This window comes from Oryx dammah, unplaced genomic scaffold (assembly GCF_014754425.2).
Source record: "Oryx dammah isolate SB20612 unplaced genomic scaffold, SCBI_Odam_1.1 HiC_scaffold_11163, whole genome shotgun sequence".
NCBI lineage: Eukaryota > Metazoa > Chordata > Mammalia > Artiodactyla > Bovidae > Oryx > Oryx dammah.
In genome coordinates, this window is record NW_024080556.1 from 4,873,980 (window position 1) to 4,886,402 (window position 12,423).

The following is a 12,423-nucleotide window of genomic DNA, read 5'->3' on the forward strand; positions in this document are numbered from 1 at the left end:
GCCAATCAGATGCCTCTGGGGTCCTCTGATACCACTGCCATGCACAACTCAGCATCTCCAGAAGGGGGCGCCAGCCTGAAAGTTCACACACCAACAAGCTCTACCCAAAGAAGGCTCTGCAAAGCCTGGCTCCACCTCTCACTAGCCATGTGTTCTTGGCCAAGTGTTTTTAACCTCCGTAAACCTTAGTTTCCTTATTTATTTATGGAGTAAATCTGTGTGTCTGTGTGTATGTATATGGGCTTCATAGGTAGCTCTAGGGGTAAAGAATCTAAATGTAGGATGTGACGTAACAGACTAGGGCTCGAGGCCTGGGTTGGAAAGATCCCAATCCTGGGTTGGAAAGAAGTGGGTACGGCTACCCACTCCAGTATTCTTGCCCGGAGAATCCCATGAACAGAGGAGCCTGGCAAGCTACAAGCCATACTGCAAAGACTCTGACATGATTGAAGTGCCTTAGCAGGTAGGAAGCATATATATATGTAAAACATCTGTTGACTCATCGAAAAAGCAAAAGAGTGCCAGAAAAACATCTACTTCTGCTTTATTGACTATGCCAAAGCCTTTGACTGTGTGGATCACAACAAACTGTGGAAAATTCTTCAAGAGATGGGAATACCAGACCGCCTGACCTGCCTCCTGAGAAATCTATATGCAGGTCACGAAGCAACAGTTAGAACTGGGCATAGAACGATGGACTGGTTTCAAATAGGGAAAGCAGTACGTCAAGGCTATATATTGTCACCCTGCTTATTTAACTTATATGCAGAGTATATCATGTGGAACGTGGGGCTGAATGAAGCACAAACTGGAAATCAAAATTGCCGGAAGAAATATCAATAACCTCAGATATGCAGATATGCCACCCTTATGGCAGAAAGTGAAGAAGAACTAAAAAGCCTCTTAATGAAACTGAAAGAGGAGAGTGAAAAAGTTGGCTTAGAACTCAACATTCAGAGAACTAAGATCATGGCATCTGGTCCCATCACTTCATGGCAAATAGATGGGGAAACAATGGAAACAGGTGAGAGACTTTATTTTATTGGGCTTCAAAATCACTGCAGATGGTGACTGCAGCCATGAAATTAAAAGATGATTGCTCCTTGGAAGAAAAGTTATGACCAGCCTAGAGAGCATATTAATAAGCAGAGACATTACTTTACCAACAAAGGTCCATCTAGTCAAAGCTATGGTTTTTTCAGTAGTCATATATGGATGTGAAAGTTGGACTATAAAGTTGAGCACTGAAAAATTGATGCTTTTGAACTGTGGTGTTGGAGAAGACTCTTGAGAGTCCCTTAGACTGCAGGAGATCCAACCAGTCCATCTTAAAGGAAATCAGTCCTAAATATTCATTGGAAGGACTGATGCTGAAGCTGAAACTCTAATACTTTGGCCACCTGATGCGAAGAACTGACTCATTTGAAAAGACACTGATGCTGGGAAAGATTGAAGCCAGGAGAAGGGGACAACAGAGGATGAGATGGTTGGATGGCATCACCGATGAGATGGATGTGAGTTTGAGTAAGCTCCAGGAGCTGCTGATGGACAGGGAAGCCTGGCAAGCTGCAGTCCATGGGGTCGTGAAGAGTCGAGCATGACTGAGCAACTGAACTGAACTGAACTGATATATATATATATATATACACACATATATTTAAGGTTAACTTATTGTTTAATAAAAATGTATTGAGCATCTGCTGTGTGCCATGTGTCAGGCCCTGCTCTAGGTGGGTGATTTCTACCTTGTAGAGCTGTGGTGAAGTTGAAATGAATAGGAAGTGAAATGCATGGTAAGTGCTTGGCATGCTCATAAATATTAATCTGATAATAATTATTAATAATGCAATGGTTTCTAAAACTTACTGTGTATAAGCGTCACCTGGGAAGTGGAGATTTCTGGGCAACACTCATAGAAATTCCTTTCGAAGGCTGGGAAGGGGGGGCGTGACCCAGGAATCAGCATTTTAAGTAATTACCATAGATGATTGTGCAGCAGACGGTTATGGACCACACTGTGAGGAGGAGAGCTCCAAAGATACAGAGTGCAGGGAATCTCTTTCCAGTCTGGTCCAACTCAAGAGCTTTCTTCCATGGCCAGTGGAAGGCGAGTGATCAGAAGTTAAGAGGGCTTCGCTCGACAACAAGGCACACAGGAGAGAGGAGTGTAACTTACAGAGTGATCTCTGCCCTCGCAGCCCTCCAGAAGCACGTTCCTGGGCTAGGTGCCTTCTCAGAGGATTGGACGGAAAGGGAGAACATATAGAAGGTACCAGTTCCAGCCAAGCTCCTGTGCACACATGTCGGTTTATAAAGCCAGTAGTACACTTAGCAGTTTATTCATGGTTTGAAGTCCTCATAATCCAGTTTTAAAGAGGAAGGGCTGAGCACTTTGGACTTGGGGGTATCAGCAATCATCCAACATTGATTCAGCTTACAGCTCAGCCAGCTCTCCACTGGGTAACCTCTGGTAGGCTCGAGTTGTCCCTGGCTGACATGCCAAGTGAAACCAAGGAACCACACGTGTGCAGAGCCTCCCACATTGAACCAGTGTCTGGCACAGGCCCTTAAGAAGAGGGGCTTGAAGGGCAACCCTCAGCCACACAGTCTTCCGCTAAACAGGTCTGGGAAGGGTGGCCTCCCACGATGGCTGTGAACTTCATCCACACTGATTATCTTGCGGGCCTGGTAATAACATGAGCCAATCCTCCTTGCAGAATTTTTCACTCTTACATGTTCCTCATCTTTGACTTGTCAAGTTTATTCAACTGGGTTGCTGCCACTTAGGGAAAAAAACCAGCTGGTGAGCCGGCTGCTTCTATTTAAGGAGACATGTTTATCCAGCGTTTACCAAAATGAGGTGCCTGCCCTCTGTGTCTGGCAAGAAAACCTAGATCAGAGAAAAAGCAGTACTCAAGGTGGCAGTGGTGGGTTCGGAGCAGGGATGTCACTGTGGAGACAGCTGATGGGGAGGAAGGGGGTGGTGAAGGGGTTGGGGGAGAACTGGGGACTGACGTGTCACTAAGACTACAAAGGCAGAGCAGGGCTCCGATTCTTGTCTGGGACTGCAGGATATAAGGAGGAAGGATTAGGGATGGGTCTTGTTCAAAGTCCCCCGACTTTCCACGCTTAGTGAGGCCCTGCTCTCTGCAAGCAGTTCGAGACCATCAATGGAACAAAATCACCCACTTGCTAAGGAAGAAGATGACATAATTTATAATTTGTTGCAGAGACATACAGCTGGGTTCTAAAACAGCATTTCTTTCTTTCTTTCTAAACCTCCTTAAGCACAGTTTCTAAAATAGACTCCAAGACCGAACAGTCTCGATTGCCTCCCGGCATCTTCACCACGGTCACTGCCTCATGACCCGGGGCTCGCAGATCGGTGCGCTCTCGGCTCCTGGAGGGCCGCCGCCCAGCATCCGCAGGGAAGCCGCGCCTCACACTGCTGCGCTCTCCTGACTTTCGGAGCAGCCCCGACCTTCCTCTTCACTGCACTGAATCCATCTGCCTCCAACTACATCACTGGATCTTGCCAGCACTTGGCCTTGCTCCACTTCGAATATTTCGACATCCTCTCACCTGGATGTCTTCAGGATAAATTCCTGAAGAATTTATCCTCTCTCTCTCTCTCTAGCATTTCAATCCCCATGAAGTTGTTTCTCTTCACTTTTTATGCGGTAGTAGAGTTCAGTAGCCTCTGTTACTAGCTGTGTGACCTTGGGAATGGCACTCGGCCTCTCTGCGCCTTCTATGGGCAGAGAATGCTAACGGCAGCTCTCTTACAGAGTTGTTCTAAGGGTTATATAAACTAGTATAGGTAAAGCCTGTAGAAAGTAGGGCCTGGTGCTTGGTAAGAACTTAAAAATACTGCTATTATTTTGATTTTTCTTCTCACGATCTCCCTCTCTGAATCATATCTGAGTCTCAATACACGATGGGCCCAGTCGGAGAGGACTTGGAGCACGGAGCAGGAGTGAGGTGAGGAGCACAGAGCAGGAGTGGGGTGGGGAGCACAAATCGGGAGCAGGGTGGGGAGCACAGAGTGGGGGTGAGGAGCACAAAGCAGGAGCGGGGTGAGGAGCACTGAGCGGGAGCGGGGTGGGGAGCACAGAGCGGGAGTGAGGCGGGGAGCACAAAGCAGGAGCGAGGTGAGGAGCACAAAGCAGGAGTGGGGTGGGGAGCACAAAGCAGGAGCCGGGTGAGGAGCACAGAACAGGAACGGGATGGGGAGCACAGAGCGGGAGTAGGGTGGGGAGCACAGACCAGGAGCGAGGTGAGGCTGTAGTGTAGGGTGTGGTCATGAGTAAGGATTCAAAACAAGCAAGAAAATAAACAGAAGATTCTCCCAGAGGATGGTAAAGATTCTGCCTCCTCCCTTTAGATTCTAAATTGAGTAAATCCTCAGACCTGGGATGTATGGACTGAATCTTCCAATTTCACAGGAAAGCCTCAAGCACACTAAACAACAGAGAGCTAACCATCGAGCCTTCTCGCAGGGTCGGGGGTCACAAACACACACTCAGGATAGAGCATCTCCACGAGGGCGAGATCTGGTCAGTTCCTTTGCGCACCTAGCAAGTGTCATTTTGAGATGCTGAACCTGTTTCTTCAGAAAGAGGCAAACTTCTCAGGACGGAGATATATTAGGCGCTAAGAGGTCAACAAAGGAGAACACCGTTCCCTACTGGAAGGATTACGATTCCAGGAGATGCTCAGTGAACCAGCGAGCTCTGGAAACTATTCCCGAGTATCCGAGACTGGGACAGGAGGGACTGGGAGAAGGGTGTCCGGTGCGGCAGGAGGAGACAGCAGCGCTGCGGTGGGAGCAGAAGCAGCATCAGAACGAGGCCAGCAAGGCAGTTTAGACCCAGGTGAGTTCAAAATCCTTCTAAGACACAGCCCCAAAGTTTGGTTGGATGCAGATCTTTCCATTTCTAGAACTCCGATCCTTGCTTCTCTGAGAAAACACGGAAATGTGACCTTTCTCAGGCAGGTGGATAGGAAAGAAAAGGAAACATCTATGCTTTTCCTACTCCAGGGACACGGTAGCCTTTAGTTTTGTCTGAAGTGACTCTACTGACAATCTTCGATGATCTACTGATCTCACCCCTCCTTAGTGACCCCCGTTGATAAGCTGCACCGACTGAGACAAGGTGACAGGCAGTGGTCAAGACTTGAGGTTTCAGTGCTGAGTGGACCCAAGCCTGGGCCTTCAGAGTGGGGCTGCAATATTTTCTCTGAAACCCAGAAAGCTATTTTCCCACTGCTGTCCGCATTGAAATACGAGTCTCAGAGGCACAGAACTGGATTAATCAAATTCCTTGGTTCTTGACACATACTCCTCTTTGACTCATGCAAGACTACCTTTATTTTTATTTTCTAACTGGTTTCTTTATGTTTTTGTTTATTTCTTCAGTTAATATTATAATAAATGACGAAACCACCCTCATCACAAACACTAGATGGTCGACACCAACTTACATCTGCTTCTTCTTCCTATCACCCGTTCACCATTTCCTGGTTTTCATTTTTACAAAGAGCGATCACATCTATTTGAATTTCCAAATGGCAATTTTTTTTTCTTGTTTCATCTTTCACTTTTTAATAAACAGGTTATCATGATATGTATAGTATTTGGGAAAATCTTCACTCAAAATTATGTTGCTAAAATACTCCATCTAGTTATAGTACATTCATTTGACAACCGTATAATAGTCCGCTGTCTGACTTATCCCATAATTTAGGTCTTAATTCTTCTGATGATGAGAAAATTAGATCGGTTAATTCCAGCTACTCATCTAGCTAGGTTTTCCATTCTGATAAAGCATCCACTTGCATTTCCAGAGGCTCAAATCCTCCAAAGAAAACTATCAACTCAGTAAATCTACTTCTATGTTATATATTCCATGGACAAAAGAAAATGCTCTGTGGGACACTTGTGCTTACACATTTGTCATTATATCTCTTCCCTCTCATTGTTACGAAGAATCATAAAACTAGACTCTGCTTTACCCTGTCCCAATTTTAGGATCCAACATGCCCAAGGCGATCCTTTCTAGCGTCATTCTGAGTAACCCTAAAATCTCAAGAATCACCTGATGTCCTACTGGGTTTAGCTTAGGTCTCTCCATGACCTCGCCCTTTAACTTAGACAACGAGACCAGTCCATGAATGTGAGAAACCAACCCAGAGTTTACTGGACTGTGCATACAACCTCATAGAGGGAGAAAGCCCTTGCCCCTCAAAGGGCAGAGGAGGGGGACATGTAATGGCTTAACACAGCCCAGAACTTAATAGTTAAGTACCTAGTTTTAAGACAAAACGCTGGGTTTGCATCACAGGTGAAGTTCTGAATATGTAAGTGAAGTGATGTCTTTCAGTCATGGCCGCCTCTTTGAGACGCCATGGACTGTAGCCTACTAGGCTCCTCCATTCATGGGATTGTCCAGGAAAGAGTACTGAAGGAGTTCTTCCTTCTCCATCTGAATGCATAGCTGAGTCTTAAATCAGGCCCCACTGCTTTAGAGAAGGGAGAGCTACTATATAAAAGTCTCTACATTAGAAAGCAACTACCCTGCTCTAGAAATGTTAAAACCGAAGTAAAGATGACCATCTTCTGATTTCCATCTAAGCATCTACATGCTAGAGCTGACATTCTGTTGCTTTAGAACATCTTTGTGAATTTAAATAATTAGGTTGGTGAAACAGGTCTGGTGATTATAGGGTAGACTTTAAACCGTCGTCTGCCCCTAAAGTCACCAACCGTCTTCCCATTCCTCTAAGACGGTGGTTTTCACAGTGTGGTTCCAAACCAGCAGCAGCAGCGTCACCTGGGAACTTACCAGATTCTCAGGCCCCACCCCAGACCTACGGAGTCAGCAGCTCAGAGGCAGGGGTGCATGCTCAGTCGCTTCAGTCGTGTCCAACTCTTTGCGACCACATGGACCATAGCCAACCAGGCTCCACTGTTCATGGGATTCTCCAGGTAAGAATACTGGAGGGGGTTGCTGTGCCCTCCTCCCAGGGATCTTCCCGACCCAGGGATCGAACCCATGTCTCCTGTGTCTTTTCCATTGCAGGCAGACTCTTCACTTGCTGAGCCACCTGGGAAGCCCGTATTTTAACAAGCCCTTCAGGTCTCTGAACACTAAACTTGGGAATTGTTCTAATACACGCTCTGGCTGAGATCACATATATCGGCTTCCCGGACGGCTGCCTCTGAGAAACAGAGCAGCAGGCTTGCCTCTGATTTGAAATAGAGCTACACACCACAGCATACATTTGGGGAATAACTTCTTACATATTTCACACTCAAAATGAGTCAATTTCTGAGTTTACTTGGCATAATACTGAGTGTTACTAACTGTGCTTCATGTAACTGATAGTACGTGTTTAATATTTGTGGTTAAAAGCAGAGTCTAGCACTGGTGGGTTCTGAGAGAAGATATCTGATCTTTCATTTAATGCCAGTGTGACCTTCAGTTCAGTTCAGTTCAGTTCTGTTCAGTCGCTTAGTTGTGTCTGACTCTTTGTAACCCCATGAATCGCAGCACGCCAGGCCTCCCTGCCCATCACCAACTCCTGGAGTTCACTCAGACTCACGTCCATCGAGTCAGTGATGCCATCTAGCCGTCTCATCCTTGGTCGTCCCCTTCTCCTCCTGCCCCCAATCCCTCCCAGCATCAGAGTCTTTTCCAATGAGTGACCTTGGTGATTGATTAATCTCTTTACAACTCAGTTTCCTCACTCTAAAAAGGGATCCCATGCTGGTTGTATGGGACTGTTTTAAGGGTTCAGTGACATAATGGGTACTGTGATAAGTGCATTAATACTACTATTCATGTATTAGTATTCAGCATTATTGCTTATTGGCTGACTTAACCCCATGTTTGGTATGTATTGCTAAATATTAAGTTTCTCAAAGCATTCTTGCATATGGACTCCATAAATGTGTTTTTCTAAAGTACCAGGACTTAAATAAGAAGGTGAAGACTTTATTACATGATGAAACTCTAATTCAAGTGGTGAGTTTATTACATATCTCAGTAATGATTAGAAATGGCCTATTATGTTCACATGCTGTCAATGTGCTATACACGTATTCTCATTTAATACATATCAAGTCTATGAGACAGGTACAATTTTACTCCCATTTTACAGATGACAGAAGGAGAGAACAGGTAACTTGCTCAAGATTACACAGCTTGTATATAGTGAAGCTGGGATTTGAAGGTGGACATTTAACCTTGAGAAATACCACAATAATGCGCATCAAAATATGCCCCAAACACTAAGAATGCATACCTGCACTAAGAGCTGGGAGATTTTATTTTCCTCCTAAGTGGTTGCTGGCTTGCTCAAGCAAAGGGCTTGCTGAAACCTTTGAAAATTCATTTACAAACCATCTGCTGTAGGAGTCTTAATAAGATTATCACCCTCTGTTCTGCCTCTCTTGTTTTAGTCACTAAGTCATGTCTGGCTTTGCGACTCCATGAACTGTAGCCCACCATGCTCCTCTGTCCATGGGATTTCCCAGGCAAGAATAATGAAGTGGGTTGCCATTTGCTCCTCCGGGAATCTTCCCAACTCAGGGGTCAAACCCGTGTCTCCTGCATTTGCAGGTGGATTCCTTACCACCGACCCACCTGGGAAGCCCTGCATCCCTTACCAGAGAGCAAACAATTAGTGAACACAGACCGCACTAGCCAGGAGACAGCTCTTTTAAAATGTTTTTAGCACCTGAACTCATCAGACTGAGCCATTCACCTATTCTCAACAAAAATAATAGGACTGGGGCTTCCCTGATGGTGCAGTGGTAAAGCATCTGCCTGCCAATGCAGGAGACACGGGTTCCAGCCTTGATTCAGGAAGACCCCACAAGGCCACAGAGCAGCTAAGCCTGTGAGCCACAGCTATGGAGCCTGTGCCTTAGCGCCTGGGACTGCAGTAACTCAAAGGGCCGCAACTACCGAAGCCCCGGCACCCTAGAGCCTGTGCTCCACAAGAGAAGCCCCTGCAGTGAGAGGCCTGCTCATGGCAGCCAGAGCAAAAGCCGGCGCAGCAAGAAAGGCCCAGCATGGCCAAAAATAAATAATCAAATGCATACATTTTTAAAAATAGGATTGACACTTCATTCTTAAGTGAGAAGTTAACTATCATGGATACGCTTAAGAGACTGCCAGTTTAAAACCTCTCATAGAGAGGGGCTTTTGACGGTGTGGTCTGAGGCCCGTCTGCATCAGTGTCACCTGGACACTTGCTGAAAACACAGATTCTTGACTCACATCCCAAATCTGCCCACTGACATTTCCTCAAGTCATTCCCATAGCACACATTTTTACAAATGCCCAGGCGATCTTTTATGCATGCTAAAGTCTGAGAACCACTACAGTAAATGACTCTGGTTTTCAGTATTTAACTATAGATTACAGCCATCTACTCGAATCTGTCTGTAGTAACTTCCGTGATCTGTCTGCTTCTTCCCATCATGAATGCTCCATCCCAGGCCACGATCATTTCTTGCCAGAATTATGACACCACCACCCACTGTAATCCAGCTGCTTGTCGTGGCCCCGAGCACTCTATCTTCCAGGCTGCTCCAGAGCATAAATCTCATTAGGTGATTCCCCTGTTGAAACCCTTAATGGTGCTCGTGTCCTGAAGATAAAGTCCAATGCATAATCTACAAGCCGTCCACAGAATCTGTCCCAACTGCCACAACTGCACCGCGGTTGGTGCAACCATCGACATTTCTGGAAGTCAGCACAACCATCTCTGGACTCCCAGTTTTCACAAAAGCTGTTCCCTCCACCTGGAAGGACGATTTTTCTTTCCCTCTGGGCCTGGCTAACTACTACCTGTTCTTCAGGTTTCAGCTTAGCCTTAACCTTTAACTTCTTCAGGAAGGAGATCAGAAGCCCTTCCTTTATGCTCTCACCCCACCCAGGATTTTAATGAGCATTCATTTCATTGCACTGCAACCGTCTGTAATTTCCCAGCCCATTGTCAGCTCCTTGAGGGCTCCTTTATGACTGCACCCGTGTCTAATGCAGCACTGAATACACATTAGCTGCTATGGCCTTGAAAGATTTCATAACACTGAAACTTCCTCCATACTCAGTATTCAGCAAGGGCGCCTGGAAAGGCTCTCGACTGAGTTACCTTCCTCTTTCTCTCCTTTCATTTTGGGTTGACAGCCTGTTGTTCTTTACAGTTAGGATAAATATTCCCTCCAATCCTACCTACCAATAGGGCTTCCCAGGTGGTGGCAGTGGTAAAGAATCCACCTGCAATGCAGGAGATGTGGGTTTGATCCCTGGGTCGGGAAAATCCCCTGGAAGAGAGCATGACAACCAACTTCAGTATTCTTGCCTGGAGAATCCCATGGACAGAGAAGCCTGGTGGGCTATGGTCTATAGGGTTGCATAGCATCAGATACCACTGAAGTAACTGAGTACACACGCATGCCTACCTACCCATGTGCCTAAATTTCTTAAAATTCAAGTTTTCAGCCCCAAATTTAGCATGCAAAAACCATGCTGTTAGCATGCAAAAACCGTGCCGTTTGGGAAGACCTCTGTCTTGTTCATCACTGTATCCCCCAAAACTAAACACTGTACCTGACAGAGGAGACTTGGAAGAATATTTACTGAATGAAGGAAGGTACTAAAAGAACTTACAGATATGATTGTGGAAATACCTCCAATTTTGGGGAAATCAGAAAGGAAGAGACGTAGGTGGCTGGTGATGAACGAAAAGTACAGAGGTTGCCAAAGCAGAGAAAAGATAAATCCTGGAAATCACAAACTGCTACATTTGGTGTTGATCTCCAGTAAAACTGTAGGCAGGGTCCCTTCATAAAGTAAGTAGAAGCCAGAAAGAGAAGTCATATGACTATAGTCATAAAAAAAGTTTCATTCTTTTCCTGACAGAGTTATGATTTGGGGCGGCCACATAAATGGGTTACCTGGAATTCAGCAGGCAATTAGTCACAGCACTTCAGAAAGTCTTAAGAACAAGGCTGCCATGGGAGCTGGATGACAGCACAGTTCAGGACCCAAAGGATGTTGACTAATGGATTGCCTGCCAACCTCGAGGGAAATCTCTAGTAACATGTCACCTGGCTTTGTATCTGCCCTTATCCTATTTAACATGCTTTATTAATGACACAGATGAAAGCATGGACAACCTGGTACTGATGGCAGCCTAGAGATTACACAGACCTAAGGGATAACTAATACAACAGATGACGGAGTCAGACACGAACGTTACTAACCGCTGTGTACTAAAAGCCTTCTTCACCTACCTCTGATATTTTCTTGAATCTGCAGACATTTGTTCTAAAGACATACAAGGTGTAAAAGAAGAAACTGAGGTTCTGAGTGGTGATGGAACTTGCTCCAAGTCACGGAGCTGGTAACAGCAGAGCTGGTCAGTCTGACTCCAGAGTTGGCTTTCTTCTTTGTCCACGCTGCTTGGGACCTTGTCTTCAGAATTCACAATGATCTAAGAACTGGAGACCAAAGTGATAGCATTCAACTCAAATGTGTGTTGAGCTGTGCACAGGCACTCGGGGGAGGAAACAAGGAGAAGTATGGTTCCAGGGCTCAAGGCTCTTCTCAGGAGGAGTCGAGCTTCAAAGACAACTAGGAGATGAGAGGACATGCTGAGTGCAAGACAGAGAGAGGGCATTAGGGGACCACAGAGGAGGAAGAAATCCTCTCGGCTGTGAGCAGAAGAGGGCAGGGACAATGTCAAGGGAGAGATGCCTTGAGCAGTCAGGAGAACATGATCAAGTGCTGGGGGTACAGAAGGGAGCAGACTTTCGGTGAAGGGGGTGGTATGAACTGAAACCCACAGGAAGGAAAACACAGGGCATATTTAGAATATATTGAACCCCTTCTTTGGCTGGGATATAGTGATCAGATGAGAAAATGCAGCCACAAAGGTGAGTTGAAGAGAGTTGAAGAATGTAAAGCTACGCGAAGGGCCTATGCTGGGAAAGATTGAAGGCAGAGGATGAGATGGTTGGATGGCATGACTGACTCAACGGATATGAGTTTGAGCAAACTCTGGGAGACAGTGAAGGACAGGGAAGCCTGGCATGCTGCAGAAAGTTGGACATGACTTAGTGACTGAACAACAACAAGGACCTTTACTCTGAAGGCAAGAGGGAGCCATGGCGAGTTTTGAACAGGGCCTTATTATGAACAGACTGATGTTTTATGGAGATCTTGCAGCAGCGAAATCTGCAGGAGGGACTGGAAGAGGGAAGGCCAGGCAGGTGACTGTTACAGTTCAGAGCTGGGCTGTATCTAAGGGGGAAAGAGCCCTGCCTACAGAGTTCCTCTCCACATAGCTCTTAGGTTCACAAAGTTAACTGCATAGATTCAAAATCATTTAAAACCCCAGTTGTATAAA

At 45.9% G+C, this 12,423-nt stretch overlaps 1 protein-coding gene and 1 long non-coding RNA gene across 6 annotated transcripts in view; one reads left to right on the top strand and one right to left on the bottom strand.

The window, feature by feature from the left end:
- The window catches only part of LOC120860675 (syntabulin-like), an 87,686-nt gene that overhangs the window by 23,011 nt on the left and 52,252 nt on the right, over nucleotides 1-12,423 (bottom strand). The window lies entirely within an intron of this gene.
- Nucleotides 1,557-5,627, top strand: LOC120860694. Its single transcript, XR_005720410.1, has 3 exons — nucleotides 1,557-4,151; nucleotides 4,277-4,874; nucleotides 5,420-5,627. It is a non-coding gene; the product is annotated as an uncharacterized LOC120860694 (long non-coding RNA).